This window comes from Felis catus, chromosome B3 (assembly GCF_018350175.1).
Source record: "Felis catus isolate Fca126 chromosome B3, F.catus_Fca126_mat1.0, whole genome shotgun sequence".
NCBI classification, from domain to species: domain Eukaryota; kingdom Metazoa; phylum Chordata; class Mammalia; order Carnivora; family Felidae; genus Felis; species Felis catus.
The window spans coordinates 65,671,192-65,695,893 of NC_058373.1; the positions used below are offsets into that span (position 1 = coordinate 65,671,192).

The 24,702-nt window shown below is 40.7% G+C and overlaps 1 protein-coding gene across 8 annotated transcripts in view; it reads left to right on the forward strand.

Annotated features, from left to right (window-relative positions):
- The window catches only part of MEIS2 (Meis homeobox 2), a 209,921-nt gene that overhangs the window by 65,426 nt on the left and 119,793 nt on the right, over nucleotides 1-24,702 (forward strand). The gene's annotated exons all lie outside the window — the stretch shown is intronic.

Below are 24,702 nucleotides of genomic sequence, written 5' to 3' on the forward strand. Positions count from 1 at the left end.
ACGTTTTTAAAGTAACAGTTTATCTCTGTCCTCCTGTCTGCAGTGGGTTTTACGTGTCCCTGTGCACTATTGACTCTAAGACTCTCATGACAAAAAAATCACGATGTATTTTTACAAGGGAACTAGGCACTCCTGTTTTACTGTGCGTTTGGAGATTCTGGGAAAGTGGTAAAGACGTCAGAGGCAGTGTCTTGCTATGATATTGTTTTCAGGCCATTCTATTTAGGTAAATGCTTAAATATAGAGTAGCGCATTGAAAACCGAAGGTCTTCTTTGATTCTCTAACTTGTGTGTTGCCATGCTGAATGACATTAGTTACAGTGTCATGGGTCCAGGACAAGGTTCCACTTTTATTTATGGTGGTGACTGCTGATCTGCTCTTCCAGCTGGGCTACAAAGGGCAAGGGGTGGAGTGGCGGCAGGGAGGGGGGAGAGATAAATTCACATTCCTAAATCGGCCATTTTGATGTAAGGACATTAGTAGCAAACTAAGGTGTATCGATCTGGCCCGTGGTGTCAGGATTAGAGGGGAGAACCAACGAGGCTGCCGTGGTAGTGGTTATTCTTGCCTTGCAGCCATGGCCATTTCAAAGGTCAGGGCCCTGCACTGACTTGGCTCAGAGGAATTAGACAGAACATGCAGTCTCTGGGCTGATTACTTAACCAAAGACAAAATAATGAGTCCTAAGCAAATACTGACTAATTGAAAGGGCTGTAAATCCATTACATATTGGTCAGGGATAATCAGGAGTATTTAATCACTTTTATCTATTCAGGAGCACTGAAGCTGCAACAGCAAAGCCCTGAACCTTGCCATGAGGCTATTATTCTCATCATTATCAAAATTACTTCACAGCTGTTCTTTGCTACATCACCTCAGCTGGAGATTTACTAACCTGTAAAATGTTTTTAATTTGGAAGTCGAGTGAGTGTGAGGGGAGGGGTTTCTCATTTTTAACTGAAGGGTTGTTTGGTTAGAGTAGCAAGTTAGAAAGGCAGGGCAGGAGCACATGGATGGCAGGCAAACAGCTTGCTCCCCACTAGCTCACCTGTTTGGTTTCCTCCCTCCGTCTTCCTTCATGCCCAGCCCCTCCTGGCCGGAAATAAAGATTTCAACAACTGCTTTACAAGCAGACCTCTCCATGTTATTTGCAGCCCCTCAGTAGTCAAAGTCAACACCACAGAACCCCAGAACCTGCGAGAATTCAGCTGCTCTGTTTACCAGTGAGGAAACTGAGGCCCAGAGAGGGAAGTGATTAACTCAAGGTCAGCCTGCCACCAGAACCCAACCTTGCTCGTCCCCCGCGCTGTGCTTTTCCCACGGCACTATGAAGACTTTGCTAAAATCATTATCCGCTCTACCAGTGGCATATAAATCTCACACAACCTCTGCCATCAGTATACCCAGCGTCAGAGGGGGAGGAAATAGGGAGAAGCAAAGTGCTGTTCTCTTTGTTTTTAAAACTTCCTGCTCCCCCAGCCTTTCCGAGTAGAGAAGATTTGGCACCTTTCTCTTCAAGCCGACTCTCTCCTTCACCACCTATATTCTGTGCCTTGAAACTCCAACACTGTGTCCACAGCTCTTGCTGGACCTCCTGCTTTGTCCTGTCGATACCTTGCCTCCCACCTCCCTGTCCTGAACTGAACCCACCATGCAGTGTGGCCACTGGTGAAAAATTGTGGGTGGCCGGGGATTGCTGGGCACCCCTGGTGGCTTGGCTGTGCAGGGGGCTACAGACCGACCACAAGACCTTGTCCCCACACTGAGAGTGCTTTCATCTAGTTAAAGGAACTCAAGACTTTGTGCAGAACTCTCCAGCCAACTGAAAATTTTAACGAATGTCTGTCTTTGGAGCAGGGAGAAAAGAATCAAATAGCCTCAGCCAAGCAGTCGGGAAACCCGCATTTTGAGTTCAGCTCTCCTCTGTGCTAGCTGAACCTCAGTGGGTCCATTAAGTTCTCCGGACCTTACGTGTCCCCAGTTTTCAAGCGAGAGGGACACAGTGCAGGGTCTCCACACTGCGGCCTCCATTCCTGCACCCACAGCTCTTGCTTCAGCTCTGGAGCACGTAGCCAGAACACTGTTCTGTCCCAGTCTCTGATCATCCCCTTTCTTTTTACTCTCTGCGAAGTGCTCTATTTTTCTCCCTCCTCCCCATGACCTTCTTTCACAACATGCCCCTTTCATTAGTTTCTCCCAATGGCTTTGTCTCCCAGTCGTTCTCTCTGCTCCCCTCCCTTGCCTTTCCTGCACCTCCCTTGTATCATAAGGAAATGCTCCTCGGCTTTCTCTTTGAACAAATTTTCCCTCTTCATCCAGATTTTACCCCAACTGCAGAGAAGAGGTTCAGTAACTTTGATGAGGATGGTCCTGTAAAACTTTTACTTTCCAATCTTTAATGAGCTGAAAGATTTACTCAGCTATAATTCCGAGCTCAGAAACCAAGAATAGAGACCCCTAACTAGCGACATGTTAATTTAGACTTCTTTTCTTACATGCACTAACAGGCATGAGGAAGTCCTTGGAAATAGAGATGCCCACTATATTTTTCTGTCATTTAATTAATTTCAACTTTCAAAGTGAAATGTTGGCTCTAGCTCACTGAAAATAGATGTAGTCTAAATTATTATTTCATGTAAATTTCTTCACAAGTGCATGATTCAGTGTGCATTCCTCCATTATTAGTCTCTTTAACATTATTTCAAACTGGTTTGTTCTCTTTTGTGCGGTATGACCTGTTCTTGTATTACAATAATCCCCGATGTACCCTTTTTTCTTTCTTTTTTTAAAAAGAAGCTAATTGAATTATCTCATTATTTTAATTTGTTAAGCAAATGTATTTTGCATCTCAGGATGTGTTCTTAAAGAAGGGGGCTGCTAAGGCTTTGCCCCCTGAATGGGCCATTGGCCCATTTTGACATTCATGCATTCATTAACTAGCAGAACATAAAAGAACTCTGGTTGTATTTTTTTTTCCAAACACCCAACCAGCACGGAGCAACTTTTTCCAATAAGCCACAGGGGTCTCTCTACATATGTTCTCAACTGCATGCTATTGTCACCTATTCTGAATACCTCAAAAGGCCCAGAGAAAAAAGAACCCCACCTCAACAAAGGCCAACTGTAGCAATTGTTAAGTCTTAGTCTCAATATGACAAAAATCATTAACCTTCAGTTTTCTTGGAAGAACAAGTTCCACTACAACTGTAACAGTTAAAACAGTCTCAAATTCCTGAGCACCACCGACTTTAAGGAAAAAACTAATAAACTTGCGGCTCATTGATTATATTGAAGGAAATATTTAAACTAAATCCAAAGTGGCATTAAAAAAAAAAACTATTTGATGAATTGAGCAATTTCCATATTCGGAGTTAAGCACTTTGAATTTAAATTTAATCTGAGTCTAAATAATTAATTTCTGGTTTCTAACTCCCAATTTCCAAAATGTCTTTTAAAAATCCCCTTCAAAACACTCATCATAACGTTAAAAAAAGTAAGCTCATATATATTTGTGTTGCTAAATATATATATAAATATATATATTTTTAGCTATATGTATATTTTTTAGCTATATGTATATTTTTAGCTATATATATATATATATATATATATATATATATATATATATAGCAATTCACCTGCTGAAAATGTTGTGTATACTATTACCCCCCTCCTCTATTGGTTGATGGCTCTGTTTGGCTTCTCAGACTAAGAAATCTAGTGAAGATTGAAGAAAGAATCTGTTGGAAATGTATGTGCTTTTGCTGGAAAGTACCCAATGGCAAAAGAACTTAGGGAAATCCTAGGGAAGTATATTCCTTTCACTAACACATGGAGATTATGGTATCATAAAAGTAAGCCTGCCATTACAACTGTTTTTATTTGACTTCAAAGATAGTTAAAGAAAGAAAACAGCAAGAAATAATACCAGGGCTAACGGTTTATTCATAACCATGAAACACTCCTCCACGCCAAGAAGCCCTTAGTGTGCTCAATTAGGCTCTCAGGCACCTCCACTTGCCACGTTCGAGAGCTTTCTAGTTGTGCTGCAAAGAATATATTTGATCACGGAATGAAAACAGGAAGTGCTCCTATACAAAGACACTGCTTGCTCATACCAGTCTCTAACTAAAGGTTTTCTTATTTGAAAACACGGGGCTAAAGCTCACACTTAGGGGATGTGGGACTTCTTTCAAAGATATGTGTACGGAATCAGAAGCAAATTTACTTTAAAGTGATGTCATATCACACAGCCTTCTTGAAACTGCAGGGTCTAAAAACTGTGCCCTTTGTTCATGGCAAAATGCTTTACTCCTCTCTCCGTGTCTGGTGGTGAGGGAGAGTGATGAAACCTGCCTTTCACGTGTTCAGTCATTTGGCTTCTCGTCCATTAGAGATTGTTTTATGGGATTTTGTAAATGTCTCTGGTAGTAAAAATGAGTTTTAAAGTTTATCATCCTGCAGAGACAGTGTACCCAAGTTATGAGTAAATACAGCCCTATGTTACATGAGAGGAACGCGTATCTCTTCTCCAGTGAGTTCATAAAGACCATGTGACAGTTAACTTAGTCATCTCAAATTTTTTCTTATACCCACACATACATGCACACAAGAGACGGGAGGAGAGACACTGACTTAAACTATTCTGCCTTTTAATTAGTTCTCTTCATCATGTGTAGACCTAGATGGCTCCCTTTTTTTTTTTTTTTTTTTTTTTTTTTCAGTGAGGTGATCCAGTGTCAAAGTTAGCAGCACAGAGCCTGGGTCTGGGGGAAGTTAGATGTGTCCCACTCTAATGGAAGGGAAACAATACATGTCCTTTCATATGCTTTCCAGGCATATGATTCTGCCTGTGTCATGACTCTCAGTTATTCGTTATCAGGGGCAAAGCAAAACAAAACGCAGGGCCTGGAATCAGCAACACAGTCGGTTTTTGATCTTGAGCAGTTACCCTCTCTAAGCTTCGTTTTCCATATCTGTAGAATGGGGATAATTCTAGAACCAACTTAGTAAGGTTGTTACAGGGATTGAATAAGGGAATATAAAGCATTCAACCCTATGCCTGGCTCTTAGAATAAATATGTAATATAATTCTTATTTTAATCTAGCTGAATGGCTAGCAGGAGGCTTTGACCAATGGAACTGGGCAGCCAAAGTTACCGCTTACTTTCCTGGTCTGTGTGAGATGAGGAAATCAGGTTTTGCCAAACAGATCCCAAATGCCCCGGAGCAGGAGAGAACATCATCTAAGTTATGCTTTCTAGAGCCATATAAACATTTGACAACTGCTCAGTTCTGCTAAATGATAGCATCAGAGAGTACTGGTACTAATGAACTGAACATCCTGGTGAGCCTTCTGAGATAGAGTGCGATAGAGGTGAAGAAGAAACTGGTTATGGAACAGTCCAGAATGTCTTATCTGGGGCCTGGTTTTGATAGTATAAATGCTCCCTTTCACTGTTCAGTATGTGAACAGAATCGAGAGTCTCCTGCTTCCTCAGAGTGTTAAAGTCCAGGCTGTCTAAGAGACAGCATGGGGTGTGTGTGTGTGTGTGTGTGTGTGTGTGTGTGTGTGTGTGTGTGTGTATTTTTTTTTTTTTAAGGGCCACTGAATGTGAAATGAAGAGACTTGGTTTGAGCTCTGTAATCTTGGGTGGGCTTGTCAACGTCTGAACCGATTTCCTTACCTAAAAACTAAAACAGTAAATATGTGTCCTACTTAGCTGTTTGGGTTGCTGTGTGGTTCAAACGATATAGTCAGTTTGGAACTGTGATGTGCTGCACAGATTTTGGATATTTTGGTTTTTTGACTGTGTGCTTGGGTTTCCAGCTGCCTAAGGCCTCTAGTAGTAAGTACCTCCTAAAATCAACCAGGATGAGAGATCTGGTGCTGCCAACCTCGTTCATGTCTACCCTGGTTTCTCTCCTTGTTCATTCCACAAGGGCATCCATGGAGACTCTCTCTGATCATCGCCATCATTAGATACCTTTCGAAGGGCCTTGAATGGTTAGTTGAATCAGTATTCCATGGACATTAGTTATTTCTCCTTGAAAATTCGAGCCTTTATGATTCTGAGATTGAGCTACTTAATACCAATTGCTATAGGCCACATTAATACCAAATATGAAATGTTGAACTTACTTATGCAATGAGAGATGGCCTCTCTCACATTCAGAGATACAGATGAGCGCTGAATGCAAGTGGGGCTGTTGGGCTGGGAAATACTTATGCGGAAATGCATATGCAGAACACACAGCTGAAAAACACCAGCAGAGAGGGCTTCCCACAAACATGCAGCAGAGTGAGGCTGCCCCTAGTTTTTGCCTTTGCATTGTTTTTCTGCTTGCCAGGAGAAAACATCTGTGAATTATTTGAATGGAACCTTATACTGGAGATCGTCTGAATTGGTGTCATCTCTGTTTAATTTCAGGAAATGATGTCACAATGCATTAAATAACAATGCTGGGTGATTTATTTTCCCATGGACATGCTGTCCTAAGCATTCCTCTTCCCTTGCAATGTTTCCAATTAACTGTAAGCTTGAGTGTTCTTCCCATTTCATAATGATTTTGAGGGGTGGGGGCGGGAGATGGGGGTGGGAAGAGTGGTAATTTCAGAGGTTGCCGAGGTTCAAAGCTAATGGCACATCCATCATGTCCTTATTGGGACAGGGAGGGTACTGAACGTCGGGGCTGTGATCACCAGTGTCAACCTACAACAGTGTTGGTTGGTTTTAACGAATGCCTAAAAAAGAAAGCCTGAATGTTCTGATCCTAGCTGTCCAAAGAGCCACCAGATAATTTTAATAGTGACCTGCATACTGTAGCTTCTGTCTTTATCAAAGTTTCTATGCACTCCCTTCTTCAGTAAAGAATAGAGGACATAAGTCAATTCTGTGTGCCATCTGTCGCCGTTTGTACAATTTCTCAAATTAAAGAGACAGGCCAAAAATTTAATGTTGTGTTGAATCCTAGAAGCTCCTCTAGAAGAAATAAAATTGCAACTAAATTTATTTTATCTCTCTTGAGGGGAAAAAAAATTGCATGTTGCTGTGTCAGAACCTTTTACTAGGAGTCCCCACTTTAGTGTTTGGAATTGGATTCTCAGGGATTCTGCACGTAAAGACTGATGTGTCCGGGATTCAGTGGTCCTTGTCCACATTCTGAGTGACTCAGAGGTCAGGTCCCCAGTACAGTGGTGGTGGCAGTGGCCTTTTGTGAGAGTGGATGAGGTGTGTGGTCTCCTCGATGCCCAAACATCTGGTCAAGATATTTCAAAAGTATATCAAGCAATCCCATTTAAAAAAAAAAAAAAGTTCAGCTGAGATAGATTAAGAAAATCAAGTCCCAGATTATGAGCGAATAGCTGACAGACACATTTTTAAAATGAGCGACTGAGTGAGAAGATTGAAGAATGAAATGCTTATTAAATTACCATCAAAAAGACACTAAAATAATTATTAGCTCAAAGTTTAACACCCAATTTCATAAAATATCACTCTAAGTATAATTGTTTAAAAATACGTTACAGAATTGAAAGAGGTGGAGAATTGAGGACCCTTGAATAAAAGAAAATAGAAGGCATGTGCATATCTGAATATTCAGCTATTTAAAACCTCCAAGAATAGAGTGCCATTAAAGGCTGTTAGTGAAACCCGTGAATATTCATTCAGATCATAGGGAACATTTCCATTTCCTCATTCCACACGACCACCACCACCATTTACCAGTATATTCTGTGGAGAGGTGGAGTTATTAGAACTCAAGGCCAAGTTGACTGGGTTATGAGCACACTCACCATCCCTCAGCTTTGCTGCAGGACGGGGTCATAAAGTGACCTTCGTGTTCAGGATTAATTTTGATTTTAGAGACCACTGCTGCACAGACTTCAGAGGACTCCTGAAAATGCCCTCCCTTCTCTGTGCTGGAGTCAGTTTTTGCAATTTGGACCAGGTTATGAAGTGTAAAAGGGATATGTAGCCCTACTGTTCCTGTTGAGAAGTAGTGACTTGGGTAGGAAACATTAGGTTGGTTGAGTGGAATTTGCCTTATTACATTTATGTGCTGCGCACCACTTTCTAAATTGATTGGCAGCCGTTGTTTACAGTATGCAGAATAATCACTGGCACCCTTTAAAGGTGTATTATCCTCTTAAAACATAATAGTAATGCCATTTTCATGCTTTTACATTTGCTATTCATATTTTGAACTGCCAAGTCCCAAATCTGCCAGAACTGATTTAAGTTGTTTTTATCTAATAGTGGGTAAGTTGTCAAGTCACAATATAATGGCAGATAATTTTTCTTAAACTATAGTTTTACTTCTTGGTTATAATAGATAACATGAATATTTGTTGAATTTGACTTGATTGTCCACAAAAAGAAAAAATTACAACTCAAGAGATTATTGTGGGATTCTGAGATGACAAGAAACGAAGAGAATAGTATTGTCTCGTTACTCTGAGCATTATAGAAAATTAACATGAGCCACTAATCCGTCCCCTTCCAACCACCAGCCTCTCAATTTACAGATATATGATTTATTTACCATAGCCAGGTAATGAAGAGCCACTCTTCATCCACCAAATCTTGTTGCTGCCCTTAATTTTAATACCTCAGCTTTCGTGGTATTGTATATAGATATATCTCTAAATATATACATATAGATATAGATATAGATATATAGATATATAGATCAGGATATATTTCCTTTTTTTTTTTTTTTTTGAGAGACAGTGAGAGGGAGGGAGGAAGGGAGGGAGGGAGGAAGACAGTGTGAGCACAGGGGCAGGGCAAAAGGAGAGGGAGAGAGAGAATCTCAAGCAGCCTCCATGCCCAGCACCAGCATGGAGCCCTACGCTGGGCGTGATCTCATATCTCATGACTGCAAGATCATGACCTGAGCTGAAATTCAGAGTCAGATGCTTAACCAACTGAGCCACCCAGACACCCCAGATATATTTACTTCTTGAATCATTCTCCTACATATACATTTATTTCGGAATTAATTTTGAATTGGAAATATCTGGCAACTCCATAACTAATAATTTAGGAAAGGATAATCCCATGACTCCAGTCATACTACAGTTGTAAAATGGCTTAGTTCTTACCCTGGACACGTGGTGGGACTGTGTCATAAGCTGACAATAAATAACCCAAGTGTACTGGGGGCGGTGTTACTCTAGTCTTTCAAAAAGAAAAAAGCTTTTATCAATAGAAGAGATGAATGCTGGATTATTCCCTGTAGGTTTGGTGACATGTTGGAACTCTATAAAAGCAGCCTTATTTTTTTCCCCAGGGTGAAAAGTTATAGGTTCCATTTCAGTGTTTCAGGATACCTGCAGGCAGCCCATGAGTTGTTACCCTTGTTTTAAACCTTCCCTCACAATGAATTAAAAAAAAAAGTGGTAAGAGGGCACGGGCAATATGAGATCATTATTAGTCGATTGTCAATTTCTCATTAGTTTCTAGCAAACCGTTAAGTTTAGACCTGTACGGCAAATCCCCCCAACTACTCGATGGCACTTTGATGAAGACCCTTCTTACCGCCTAATCCTGAGACTTTTATGTTGGTGAACTGCTCAAGTGATAATCAAATATGACCATGGGAAAGCCATCAGTTTTTAATATGACCTCTGTTACCAGCCTGAGAATCGTTTCAAAACAGTTTGAAAGTATCTACTTATTTATTTTTGCAGAGCAAGTTTAAAGAAAAGTGTGATTTGGGTCTTACGTGCTTGACTCTCTTGTCCGTATCTATCCCAAATGCCACCCTCCCTCCACTTATTTTAAATGTGTACATAGTTAAGCAAAAAGGAGGTGCTTTACTCCTCCTCAATCTATAGTTGGGCCTGATTGGGGTAGATAGTGGAAACGTTTGGAATTAATAAAAGAATCGGTGCTTTCCCTACCTTTGATGTGGAGACAATCTGTTAATTTTTTTGTGCTTTACAAAAAGACAAACATTTCAGGGCAAGGAGGAAGAAATTCCTACTGTTCAGAAGAACGTGCACACACCCACATGCACGCCAGAGGCAGCAGAGTTAGGATCAATTTGCAGTCACTTGAATACGATCTTATTCTCAGCTCAGCCTTTTGCTCTCTGTGTTATCCTGGGCAAGTCATTCAATTTTCTGAGCGTGCTTTTCTCACCTTGTTGTTCTAAGAGTTAGCTGAGATTAGAAATAGGCCTTTGAAAAGGGAAGAATACTACGCAAGCATATTCATTAATGTTTTCATATAGTCCCCTGAAATAATTAATTTGCTCTGTCTTGGCTCCATGAAACCTGAACTTGGGCAGGGGTTGAAATACTCTTCAAAGGAAAATATTGTACTTATTTCTGTTGCCCTAAATCTGTTTGGAATGGGAATCAAATGCTACAGTTAGCATGATATGTACAAGGAAAGGACAAAAGCCTTATGGGCCATTCATACTGTTATAATGGCACAGTTATAATGGCACTGTGAGTGAAAGTAATTTTTTAAATTTCTAAACTCAAACTTGAGAGAAAGAATGGGGTGAATGATAGCAAAGAAACCTCACAATGAACTTACTCCCACTTGTATGATTACAGATTTGGAACAAGCTCCTTGGGGATTTGGACATCTTTGTTCTTTGTCCATAAACTCTTCATCCTGAGAATTAACCGGTTCACCAGTCTGCCACTTTTCATGCTGGCCAAGCTGGTGGGGATGAGCAGCTTTGCATCTCTAAATCCTATGAGAGACATAGAATTATCTCTTTTCAAGAAGAGACTAGAGAGGTTATTTTATTTTTCTTCCCTAATATAGTTTCAATCTGGATGGTAAATCAGACTACTTTTGATTCTACATCCAGAGATTTGTCGATGCCACAGCCCCTAAGACAGACTCCTGTTTAGCTAAAGCATAGAATATATATGGGAGAATAGTGGGGAAAGCTTGGAAAAGTATATTGAGGCCCGAGGTTTAGACCCACAGCCCAGATATCCAGGTGGGGAGCCTCTGTGGAAGTTAGAAATGGTGAAACCTGTGGTAAGAGTTGAGGTTGATCTTTGCAGAAGCAATGCTTGGAACTCTGGGACTGGATAAAGATAAGTAAGGAAAAGAGCGCAGAAAGAAGGGGTTCGTGGATAGAATCTTTTTGAAAACTCCATTTAAAGGGAAGGAGAGAGAAAGCAATGAGCAGAGATAAAGAAATCAGATTAGTAGGAGCATAATCAGATCATGTGACACGAGAAAGAGTTTCAAAGTAGAGGAAGTAGATTCTGCAGAAAGATCAAGGACAGTGGTGACTAAAAATAAGCCTTCAGATTTGGCACTTGGAAGTCATGGTCTACCTTTGAATTCTACAAACTGAGGAGGGAGCAGGCAAAGTTGGAAGGGAACAAAGGAAGGACAGAGGACAGCTGGGAGTGGCAGGCTTAGCCGCAGGGGTGTGGTAGGTGAATCAGGTGTTGCATTGGCAATGGGAAGGGAGCCAGGGTGGAGGGGTGGAGGGGTGGAGAGAATGACAACAGATAATGCAAGGTTCCAAAAGAGGAAGCCAGGGAGGGTGGAAGGCAAAACATAGGTAGAACGGTAGGTAGGAGACAGACACCTTCTGTAAAGAATAGGAAGAAAGCTGAGGGAATTCAGAGATGAGCTTCTCTAACTGGATGAGAAGGAAATGTGGAGAATGTGATCAGGAGTGAATTAGGAAGGTGCAGCAGTGAGGCCTTGGATCGAGAGGGCCAGGCCGGAATGGACCCTCTCTGCACCATTTCATCCTTCCACAGGCAGAGCTCAGGCACAGAGGGGGAGGAGGGGGAGAGCAGATGACAGGAAAAACCTACATCTGAGTGAGAAGGAGAGTTTTAGCGAATTCTTGAATGGCTGGCTAGTAAGTCAGAATTCTGATGAGCTATTCTTTTTTTGGATCATGCCTGAAAAATGATTCTGCAGTTCATGTGAATAATGAAACAATTAAGAAAAGTCAAGGTATTTTTGGAAAAGAAAAATTAGGGAGGTCTTGCACTATTATTAAAATAGATTATAAAGCTGCGTGATAGGGTACCAGCTACCATAATAGGCAGAACGATCATTTGAACAATTATATAAGAGTACACACAGCAATCCAAATAGTTATTAAATTTCAAGGCATCACTTTAAATCAATTGAGGAAAAAAAAGTAAGTCGGTACGTGTTTTGTTGGTTAATGGTTTAACTGTTTTTAAAAAAACAATCTGTAGTTTCCATCAAAACAGGTTCTGCATTTAAGAGTTCTTTGAAGTAAATATAACTATTTTTCTTTCTTTTAACTTAGTAAAATCCTTCCAGAGCATAGAAGCAAAGGAATTATAAAGAAAAATGGTGGTAGGTTTAATTAAACAAAAATAAAAATTAAGAGCTTTTGAATGTCAAGGCAAGAGCATGACATAAAAGCAGACATTAAAATGGCAAATATATGTGTGGCATGATATAACAGGCAAAGGATTATTAGTTCCTTAATAAAGTGTACAAATCGATAAGGAAAAAAGTACAATGAAGGCACAGATGAATAGGTCCATTCACAAAAGAAGAAATACAGATGGCCAATAGGCATTTGAAACATGTTCAAGGTAATTAGTAACCAAATCAACTTAAAAATAAGCAACATAGGGGCGCCTGGGTGGCGCAGTCGGTTAAGCGTCCGACTTCAGCCAGGTCACGATCTCGCGGTCCGTGAGTTCGAGCCCCGCGTCGGGCTCTGGGCTGATGGCTCAGAGCCTGGAGCCTGTTTCCGATTCTGTGTCTCCCTCTCTCTCTGCCCCTTCCCCGTTCATGCTCTGTCTCTCTCTGTCCCAAAAATAAATAAACGTTGAAAAAAAAAATAAAAAAAAAATAAGCAACATAATATCGTTTTTTTTTCTATCAAATTAAGAAAACCCCAAAACAATATCCAGCACTGTCCGGAGTGCAAGGAAATTATCTGCCTTAATGATGACAATAAAAATTTGTTTAACCTTTCTGGAATTTAAACTTGTAATATGTATTACTAGTCATGTTCTTATCCTTTGATCCAGTAATTCAGTTTCTAGGAGTTTATTATAAAGAAGTAATAAGAAACATATACAAAATCATGCAAAATGAGGTATGAAGATATTATTTATGACAATAAAACATTGAAAACCACCTATATTTCCAACTATAGGAGACCATAATGGAATATTATGGACTACTATGTAATCATTAAAAATTATATTCTCAAAAATATTTTGAGGTATGGAAAAAATCTCTCAGTGTATTATCAGGTAAAATAAAACAGATAAGGCAGTGTTTATCGTATGATTCTTCTTTTGTGAATGCAAATATATATGGATATACACACAGAAGAGCAAATGAAATGTTAACGGTGATTATCTGTGGGTAGTGAGGTGTGGGTGACTTCTTTTAGTTTCTTCTTACACTTACTTGTATGTTTTAAATTTTCTGTGAAATGTGTGCTATATTTATGGTACAAGACAATGCATTTATTCTAATAAAGAACCATACTAGGCAGGGAGGCTAATGACACTGGGAACACGAGGAGCCCACTGAGAAGTTACAAGTCCAGATGAAGATTAAGAGGCAGAATAGAGAAGCAGGGCAGGTGCATTTTAAGGTCTGTGATCTTGGAAATGCAGTATCTCTGCTTGATGAAATCCAGGGCTGATGGAGTAGAGACGGATGACATTGGAATTATGAGAGGCAAGATGTTTGAAAGGTCTTTGTCATATATATTGAAGTCTTCAAAAGTAGAGGCAAGCTTCTAGCTTGTACGGAAGCCATTGGGGAAAGGGGAAGTGTCTTAGAGGCGAACATTCTTCTGGCAAAAGTGATGGAGAAGAGTGACAGCAAATGCCATGGACTTCACGAGAAAAGTGGGTGGAAAGCTTTAGATCAGGGGCTGAGAGAGAAAGTAAGAGAACGGAAGAGAGGAAGGTCCGGCCTCTCTTCCCTGATACCAGAGGGACTGGTAAGGAGGGAAAATGGATAACTTCAGTGAGAGAGTGTCTCAGTTCAGGCCACCATAACAGATACCACAGACTGGGGTGGGGATGGTGCTTAAACAACAGGAATTTATTTTTTCATCGTTTTGGAGGCTAGAAAGTCGAGGATCAAGGTGCTGGGCAGCGTCGGTGCCTGACGAGCGCTCTCTCCTTGGGTGGCCAGTGGCTCCCTTCCTACTGTGTCCTCACACTCTTTGGAGTGTGTGAGGCGGGGGCCAGATCTCTCTCTCCTCCTCTTACAAGGCCACCAATTCTGTGAAGTTAGGACCTCACCCTTACGACCTCATTTAACCTTAATTACCTCCTAAAAGCTCTTCAAACATCATGGCAGCAGAGATTAGGGCTTCAAGGTAAGAATTTTGCAGGGACACAGTTCAGTCATAGCAGAGAGTTGTTAGGGAGAATCCTATTTCAGGCCAAACTCAAGTTCCAGAAAGTCAAGGATGTGGAAGTTACGTCTGTGGCAAAGATCAAAGTTATTTCTGTTCAGTGACACAGCAGGTAAGGGCGAGGGCAAAGAGGCAAGTTAATTTAGGACGTGGGGAGACCAAACAAAAGGAACACAATGCCAAGACTCACGAGTTAGGATTGCAGGCCTCTGCTAATAAAGCTGTCCGGGATATTGTCAAAGACTGGGGTAGAGGGACCAAAATAAAGATCCCTAAAACGTCTCCCCAGAGCACCTGGGTAGAGGAGGGAAGGAGGAGCCAAGAAGGCAGTGCGAGGACAGCTCAGTCGCCTAAAATAAACCACAAATAGGCTTCTTATTTTGATCGTGCTTAAGGTTTGTTTGATCTAGCTGTTTTTCTTTAGAGTTCAGTTTTACATATGTTTCCGCGTCCCAACCAGCTTGTGTATTTTCAAGATTTTTTTTTTTTTCTATTCCTTCTTCGGTGTTTAGATCAGGGAAGGGGAAGGACTAAAGGAACGGTGACCAGTGGTCGGCAGACAGGCTCATTCCCTGGTTTGTCAGGCTGTGCTCTTGACCCTTCCTCAGGACCTGTGATTAATACACGCTTTGTAGAGGAGACTTGGCGAACCCCGCTCGCCACAGGACTCAATTCATAATTCACAGCGAGCAGGAGGAGCTAGGTCTTTGTGGTGGCTTGTTTGCTCTTTGCCGCACACACAAAAAGCAATGCGTTCTGACCTTCACTGTTATCTAATCAGGAAGTAGACAGTCCTGGCGTGTGTGGAGCCCTCCTAGGGCTCTCTACAACTGTAAATTATGTTCGGGCTCCCCGGATCTGGGGCACGCCGCACTTTACATTACTATTGTGTATCTTAAAATAAACAGCATCGCAAGCTGTTTATTTTGGTGTTACTATGTATGCAATTTTAAAACAGTGGTTACTTAAACAAATGTCTCTGTTCCCACAGCACTTGAAAGCCAGTGTTTGCTCCTGTGGTTTTGGGTTTTGTCACTCCTGTTTGGATTATATCTGAAATTCACACTGAGCAATCAGATGAACCAGGCAGCGCCTAGACAGGACCTGTGATTGGGCCCTGCCCTTTACCACAGGCAGCCCTCGTCCCGCACTTCCCACACGCTCCCTACCCTCAGGAGCGCCACGTGCATACGCACAAGCCTGAGATTGTGTTTTCTCAAAGCGCTCAGTTTATCTCCATGAGTCATCTAGAGGGTCCTTTAAGCTCCTAGATGCTGTACAATTTAATTGGATAAATGGTATTGTGATGCTTTTATCCTGAAATACTACAACCAGATACTCATTTAAAATGGTCATTCGTGGGGAGCCTGGGAGGCTCATTTGGTTAAGCACCCTACTCTTGAATTTCGCTCAGGTCATGATCTCACAGTTGGTGAGATTGAGCCCCTTGTTGGGCTCCGCTTCAGAGCCTGCTTGGGATTCTCTCTTTCTCTCTTCTCTGTCTCTCTCTCAAAATAAATAAACATTGGGGCGCCTGGGTGGCTCAGTCGGTTAAATGTCCGACTTCGGCTCAGGTCATGATCTCACGATCCTTGAGTTCGAGCCCCGCGTCGGGCTCTGTGCTGACAGTTCAGAGCCTGGAGCCTGTTTCAGATTCTGTGTCTCCCTCTCTCTCTGCCCCTCCCCTGTTCATGCTCTGCCTCTCTCTGTCTCAAAAATAAACCTTAAAAAAAATTTTTTTAAATAAATAAATAAACATTAAAAAAATAGAATTGTCATTCATGTACTGTAGGTACATTGCATATATTCCACTGACACAGTTGGGAAAAGATGAATGAGAAGGAGGGCAGTGGACAAAAGGGACATAAAGATAACTAAAGTTTTGACTTGCTCTGAGACTTGAGTCTTGATGACTCCTCTGCATACAGGGGTGAAATAGGAGATACAGTGGGTTAGTAACACTCACGAGGCTTGTGGGAAGGGCTTTGGTAACTCACAGGAGGCCACTGATCAGCACTGTATCTTTGGGCAAGCTATGTAACATGTCTACGTCTTGATCTGTAAAATGGGTAGGATTGTTGGGGCGGGAGGGAGCCAGATGAAGTAGAATGTGTGAAACAGCTTATCAGTGCCTCCAATGAGGTTGGTATTCAGTAATTAGTCTTGCCCTTCTTCCTCTACCCCTCACACCATGATATGAAGTATAGCTGTGGGTGGTCTGGGGCATAGTTGCATCAGCTTAAAGCTGCAGTTAACCTAATATGGGACCCTCAGCATCTGACCTGGTGTGCTGAGTGATAGTCATTACCCAGAATCTACTTCGTCATTAGAGGAGGGGCAATAGCACTCCAGATTTCCTTCTCCGTTCCTTGGTTTGTTTTTAAGGAAAGAAGCAGAGGATGATTTAAAGTTTGGCACTATGTGTGCCTTACTCCCTGCCATGTAGTGGAGATACCTAAAAGCAAATTATAATCATCTTTATTTCATCCTGGTGATATAAATTTCTTCTTTTGTACTGGTACATTATAAGGGAGTTTTTGGATAGAGGTACTGGTGAATGAATGAATAAATGAATGAATGAATGAATGAATGAATGAATGAAAAGCCTGCTTGGGTTCTTATTATTTCAAGAAGTCTAAGTTCTAGTGGTACAATTTATTGCTTTTTGTACTCAGACTGAAGGTTGGACTACACAAGTATAAATTTATTCATGTAACTCAGTTGTGTTAATGAAATAAGATATTTTGCATATATAGTTATTTATATTTTCTGGAAAAATCAGTACTACTTTGAAAGATTTAGATTATAAGCCTGTTAATTGAAATTGCACAAAATAATAAATCTAAAATACTGATGAGATGATGTGGACCTTTTTGGCTAGATAGCCACATTTTCTCCTCTTCTAAGGCACATCTACAAGATACTATATCATGAAGAAATGATAACATATTCCTTGAATCATTAAGATACAAGCTAGGCCCAATCATTGGTTTTCATTGCTCTCTCTGATTTCATGAAATTTACCATGCAAGATACTGTGTGTGGATTTTTAATTCTATATATAAAGAAAATACTCAGTGATCATACAGTGATTGAAAGCATGTCTCTTATTAGCTGAGTTGCCTTGGGCAAGTTATTTGACCTTTTAATAGCCTCAATTTCTTCCTTTGTCAAATGGGGGTAATAATAATGCCTCCTCCCTGTGTTATCAAGAGTGCAGAAGGGAGATAATGTGCAGACAAAGCATTTGCTACATTGTCTGTATTGAGTACTGAGAAAAGTTAGCTATCATCATTTTGTTTGCCCTTTAAGGGGGGGAATGTCTCTTTTAGTTTTCATAATTGTTTTGAAGGCGAAATTTCAAACTTCTTGGTGTCATTAGCTTGCCTCTGTCCCAAACCCCATGGAGTCCCACTTTCCACAAGTCCCTTAGAGGGGTGTGAGATAGAAATAAATAGGGAACAAAACAGTACTGGACGGTAACTAGGTAATTTCCATTTTCACTCTTCAAAGCTAAGAGTGCATCTTCCGTCCTTTCTGTGGTCAACCAACCTTCTGACATAGCCTAGTTAGTGGTATTTTTCTTTTCGTCTGCTTATTATCTTCCTAAAAATTAGACACAAGCTGGCAAGCTTTCTGTACATGTTTACCTTCCTGCTGTTTCAACCACCTCCAGCTCCTATACTGGATGGAAATGCATTTGGTGTGACTGCATTTCCATCTTTTCTCATTTCTTTGATCCCCTCTATGCCACTCGCATCTGGAGTTCAGATAATTGTAGTATTTTCTGTTGGTTTGCCCCACTGGACACAGCTCAAGATTCTTATTAGGAAGAGAGTGAAGGAGAATGTACTTTTTTGCCCCAATAACATTAGATGGCATAGTGACAACTGTGTGTTTGTTAAAAAGCAGTTAGCACAAATTAGAAATACTTCACAGCAGATGTGTTTTGTGAAAGGATATGCTAAAAAATTAAACAGAGAATACTTTCCGGTTATAATTTTAGAAAAATATTGTGCAATGAAGCAAATTTACAATTCATTTAAAATCAACCTTTTTATAGAGTGTGTGCCTTCACGATAAAATTTTGACAATTCTGCAGTTTGTTTCAGTGTTTCATTGAGGGGGTGGAAATCCATCTGCTAGTTATTTTGGGGGACACCATTACATCAATAAAATGATTCCAAAGTTGTACACAGACTTCATTTTAAATTAATGTGTAGCTGTTTTAAGTATAAGTGACTTAAAGGTAAAAGTTCTTATTATATGCATAGTAGGAATTTCTTTTTCCTTCTGTCAAACACAATCCCTGCGTACTGTACTCTCCAAAGAATATTTATGGGCCCTGGGTTCTTGCAGACATTTCTTATTTTTGCTGCACTGACCCCTTTTTCAGCTGCTGGAGGGGCATCCTTTTTTTTTTTTTCTTTTTTTTTCTGAAAAGTTGCTACCATTGATACAGTTGCTATTAATCACTGTCTACTGTGTTGTGACGTAGGTTCTAATAACATCCCATTGAGTGGCTTTTGCAAGCTGGAGGCTTACCAACAGCCCTGGCCTTTGATATTCGACTCACACCAGGAAAAAGAAAATGCAGAGTTGAAAAAAAAAAAAAACCTGCAAATAGAAAGAAGAACAAAAACTAGAGAAAACAGAGTGAAATCAAAAACAGATAGCTTTCTGTGAGCAGCTTAGTTTGCCATGGGAGCAGCGAAGCTATAAATCTCAGCAGCGTTTGAAAACTGAACACGAGGCTGCTAAATTTATCATTCACTCTTTGTTGTTTCAGGGAGGGGAGCAGCTAGCTGACTTGGCCAACTTTGGTTTCTGCCCCCTTCCAATACCACTTCGTTTTTCTCAGAATAAAATCAAAATTTGTCTTTTGCGGGATCAAAGGGTACTGGGGATTTGACCAGCTGTAGGGAGAAGAAGGGGGACAGATCTTGGAGTCGGCCGTGTGTTGTGTAACTGTGTGATGTCTTCCAACTCATGACTGTGGAGCTGGGGCGCTTTTCTTTCTCAATAGAAGGAAAAGGGATATACCATCTCTCGCTCTCTACTCCTACAAATTGAAATCCAACTGTAGAATTGAAAAAGCGTAGAGGAAGAAACTTCACCGCCATGAGCAAATCTGGAGCTTGATGAAGCTGCAAAATCCCCTCCTTTTGTTTGCACTAGTGTTCTATGTTGCACTGCACAGGGGGGAAAAAAAGGTAGAAAGCGAGCCTGCTACAGATGTGACTAGCTATGAATATTCATGAGTGCCATTGCTCCTCCTCTCCTACAGCATCCAGGCCTTTCTGAGCTCCCTCTTGCACAGCTCACAGATGCTCCCCCTGCTCCCCCGCCTCCACTTCCCCCACCCTCAAATCTGCCCTCCCTGACCAACCCTTGAACAAGATTGCAGTTTATTTCGATCACAGCCTGGCATGATACAGTGATCGGTGTGGCCTTAGAAGTGTGTGTGTGTGTGTGTGTGTGTGTGTGTGTGTGTGTGTGTGTGTGTGTGTGTGTGAATATACTCTTGCATCAAAACAAAGGGGAAAAAAAAAGAAAAAAAATGTAATTATCCACAGTTTTATGAATCCAACTCCCCTTAATGTTCATTATTTAAACCAGCAGCAATTACAAGTTCAAAGGGGTTTAGAGGGCCAGCAACCCGCATAATCACTGCCAAATTAAGCGGGACTCATTCGTCACAGGAGAGTACATCCTGAGCAGTGAATCATGCATGCCGTGACAGGCTCTGATTTACATAAAGCAGAAATCTGTGCCCTCTGGGGCTGTGAGTTACTTCATCTTGGTAGCCCCGTGTTACGTGGCTTTTCTTTGGGCGTTAGGAAGCTGACATTGCCTTATACGTTGGCATAGCATTTCACTTGACTGTTGACAGTAGTCACTCATGTTGGCGTGGGCTTGTGTTCACATTAACATGCTGGGCTGTGACGCAAGTGAAATTCTCATTCTTGAAAAGAATTTATTTCCCTAAAGTTCGTACGTCAGATACTTTCATAATCAAAAAGAACCAGAGTTTGGGAGCAGTTGTATTTCCTTTCATCCCAGTCTGTTGAGGTTTGTAGTTAAAATCAATGATACAAGAAAGCAAAACCCCTTGCACCTAAGGCCTCAGTAGGCCTAAGGGAGTGATGTGTTCCCCATCCTGAAAGCATTGAGGAGTACCCTCTAAGGCTCTCCTGTTTGGCATTGAGTGTTACCTGGTGACTGCTTAGGGTCAGTCCTTGAAGGAACCTGTGATCTGAAGCTGGGCTTTATGTTACCAAACTTTAGAGGGCTTCCAAGGGGGATGGTTCAGAAAACCTGCTTGAGAGCTCTCATCAGCCATTGAAATCTCTTGGGTCTAAATGATAAAACTTAGAAAACTGAGTTCAAATGGGAATGTATTAAGTTCAGAATAATGATGGAAGACACCCAAACACTATATGCACCTTTCTACCTCCTATTTTTAGGTGTTCTTGAATGTTCTGTCTCATTCTTCAGGCAAAACTTCATACTGAATTATCACTCGTTTTTCCTTTTTGGGAGAAAACTCATCTTTCCATGTGTGGCTAAATCATTTTGCTATTATGTCACCCCCGCCTGCCTCCCCTTCCTGTCATTATCTCTTCCTCATTTCTCAGATACAGAGTTGCATCCACACTTAGGATTTGAAGTGCTTGGGATTTGAGAATTAGGTTGGCAATTTTGGAGATTACCTGCACTTATGTTTTTTTGCTGACTTTGAAGTGCAGATAAAGGTCTTGTGGTTTTGTCTCTTGTAACTGGGTCTACACTACACATATATCAAAGCAGTGTGGTTTTAAAAGTTCTTTGAAGCAGATCACAGTAGTTTTTGAAGCGATGTGACAAAACGAACCCAAGGCACCCTCAGACGGGCTTCCTGGTGCTCTGCTGTTGGTAACTTTGTACTACCACCAGGCAGAGACTTGAGGGGTTTCACCTTACAACTCAAGTGTCTGAAAAGTCTGTTTTGCCGGATTCTTCCCTTCATTCTCTTCCCTGAAAGCGTCGGTTAAGGGGAGATTGAGGCTATGTTGTCTCTACTGCTATAGGTCTGTGGAAAGGTAGCGTGTTTATACAAGAAAGAGGAGTTAGTCAGGAATCTCAGTCCTGGGTTAGTCCAGTGAAGCAACCCAGTATTTACCAGGTCATATGGGCAAGTCATTTAAGCTCTCTGAGTTCTGGTTTCCTCATCTGTAAAATGGAGCAACTCATTTCTCCCCTAACACGTTAAGTTGTAAGGGGTGGTGGTTTTTGTTATTTCTGTTCCATCTCTAAAGCTCTGAGCTCATCAAGCTGAGTTTCTTGTAAAACCATCCCTTTCCCTCCCCTTTCTTCTGCTCATCTTTGTTGCTCAGAAGGAAGATCCTATCACCCTGTTTCTTTAGGCCTGATTCACAAGTTCTGGCTGAGGTTTGCTATAAGTTGCCATCTGGCATCCTGAGTGGAAGGACTCTTTTGGACTCAGTGAAGTCTTCCATACCAGTTTTCTTTCTTGTACACGCGTCTCCAGATGTCGTGAAGAATCATCAACATGTTGACCTATGTCCTCCTGTGTGTCCTCCTCCAGAACAAAATCTTTCTTTTTTTCTGCCTACATCATTTCATGCCTTTTCAAAACCAAATACTGCCAGGTTTTTAGGGCCACTGAGATTGAAACATACATTTACGGAAGAAAAGGATTGGTAGAGAAGTTCATGTGCTGTAATGTACCCCCAGAAGTGCTCATACAAGTTGGGTTGAAGAAAGATCATTCTAACCTCTCATATGTCCATCTGAAAATGTAGTCAACAGTCTGCAAGTCCAAATAGGATTTATGAGTGAATTACTTAAAGGTATTCTAACAACTTAATATAATTGAATTCGTGTACACAGGGGCAATTTTAGTTAGCATACTGACAGAAGTAGTCACATGATATAGCTTGTGTAGCATATCGACATACAAATATACGTAGGACAGCATATGGATGCACACACATGCCCGTGTGTGCCGTGCACATACAATCACATTATGGAAAGGTAAAACCCATACAAAGTAAGTAAAGGTTTATAGCATTTTCTCAGTGAAATTCATGGGGCATTGCAGTGAGCACATTTCACCTGTGGGGTACTTTGTAACTGGCCTACAAAGAGGCTGTATGATTAGATTCTGTGGTTCACTTAGTGATAAAAATATTAGCGTGCTTTCTTTGCAAACAAATTGTGCATCTGCCCATTCACATCTTTCTTAGCAACCTATGGTTTCCAAGATGGCCATACCATTGGGAAAGGACTGAGGAAGAGGGAGAGGTTTTAATGATCAGATTCCACCTTTTTTGGTCCAGCTTCTATAAAATCTTCCTGCTATATTGAGCCAAAGTACCCATCAATGCTCCTTTTATTGGACATGCTTCATATATTGTGATGAGATTATATGCATCCGTAGAGGTTGTTAGGAAAAACTTAACATGCCACTGATGTGCAATGAAGGAAAGTTAATTGTGTAGATGCCACAGAACTGCCTCAATGAGTAGAGCCCTCTGTCAGGAGTATTAATCTGCCTTGAATAAAAACTGCTAAACAGGCTTGTAACCAATAGCCTCAGGTAAAACCTGGTATTAATAAATCCATGGCAATGAATCAAACCGCAACTATCTTTATTCACATAGGGATCTATAGACTGTAAAACCACTGATAGAGGCTGGTCTATACACATATTCCTCTTTCATTCTGCTCACAGAATTTAAGTCAAATACAGTTATTGAAAATGTGCATGTCTCTTTTCAGCCTCGATTACATTGTCAGTACCAAGTACTTTCATTAGCCAAGAAAAAGAATTCTTTAGGACTCTGTGTTTACATAAAATTTATATTTTAATAAAGAATTTTCTTTTTTCTATTTGAAATGTCCCACGGATAATTGAACTCTCCTGGAAAATTTCAAGTATCATGGACTTGAAACTCCTGTACAATTCAACTGCATCCGAAATTGGTCATTGTTGAAGGTGACTAGCTTGTAAATGTGTGAAATTTGCATGACTGAATTATGGGTAGAGATGAGAGGTAGCTACTTTGAAAAGTTATGCCTCTAAATTTGGCGTTAATTATTACTATCTCTGTGGTACAACAAATGCCTCAACCTCCAAATATACATACAGAGATATAATTTATACAGGTAGATCTATTTATATGTATTTTCATCTGGAGAAAGGTTTATAGACTAGGTGACATTCCAGATACATTTCTGTCCCATAAATCTGTTTCCCCTTGTCTTCACACGGAGCAATAGACGATTGTTTTCTTTCATTTGCGGAACGGACTAAACCTAAAGCCAAATACAGAGAGGTAGGCAGAGAGGGGAGAGCTATGATAAGAAAGACAGCATTTGCGGACTCAGACCAAGTTTGTTCTGTGTTCCCTAGATGATTTGGGATGCAATGAGTATCGTGAATTAGATGTTTTTCTAGAGGGAGGGATGTAGAGATCTAAGTGTGAGTTTGAAAGGAGCAAGAGATAAAGCTAGATCAAACATAACCCACTCCCCACCCCCGCCGTTCAATTAGAAAAGGTTTTTTTTGTCCATTTTAAACAACTAACTTAAGGAACTTGGGAGATTGACTTGAAACAGTGCTTTCCCGGATTTTCCAGGCCATGAAAAACGTGGGTTAGGGGATGCCAAATGCAGTCTGCACATCTCCCTTACTCCTATCTCTGGTAGGTCCTTAATTCAATGTTCATTTGCTCTGCTTTTACTGAGCAGTTACTAAATATGTTAGGAGCTGGTTTCATTCAGTTTATCCATATCCATACTCACTCGGTATCTAAGTATACGTACACATACCTTGCGATTGTACATATTCATAGATATCTTTACGAAGTCACTATTTTCCAGACCCTCGTTTTCAATTTCCAGACCCTTGTCACTGAGAAATTTTTTGAGTATCCCAAGGATAATTTTGTGAAGCATCAAAATGAATGGGAAGTAACTTTCTAAAATACTTTTTTCCCAATTGCATGTCTTCATAATAATTAAAGCGTATACTTCACTGCCATAAACCCACCCCAAAGGATATATTTTAAAACACTTTCATTGTCTTAATAGACACAGTCTTTTGTGTAAATGTTTCTCCAGCTAGTATTTTCCCATTTACACAACACTTAGGTATCCTAGCAGTGCTAAAATAAACATTGGCTTCAGCTGAACAGGACAAATGTTTGCACTCTGGAATTGTTTGTTGATGAAATAAATATTTTCAACCCAAAACAAAACAAACCTGAACTCTAAATTTATTAATGGGAAAGTGAGGCCAAATTTATGTTGGGTTTATG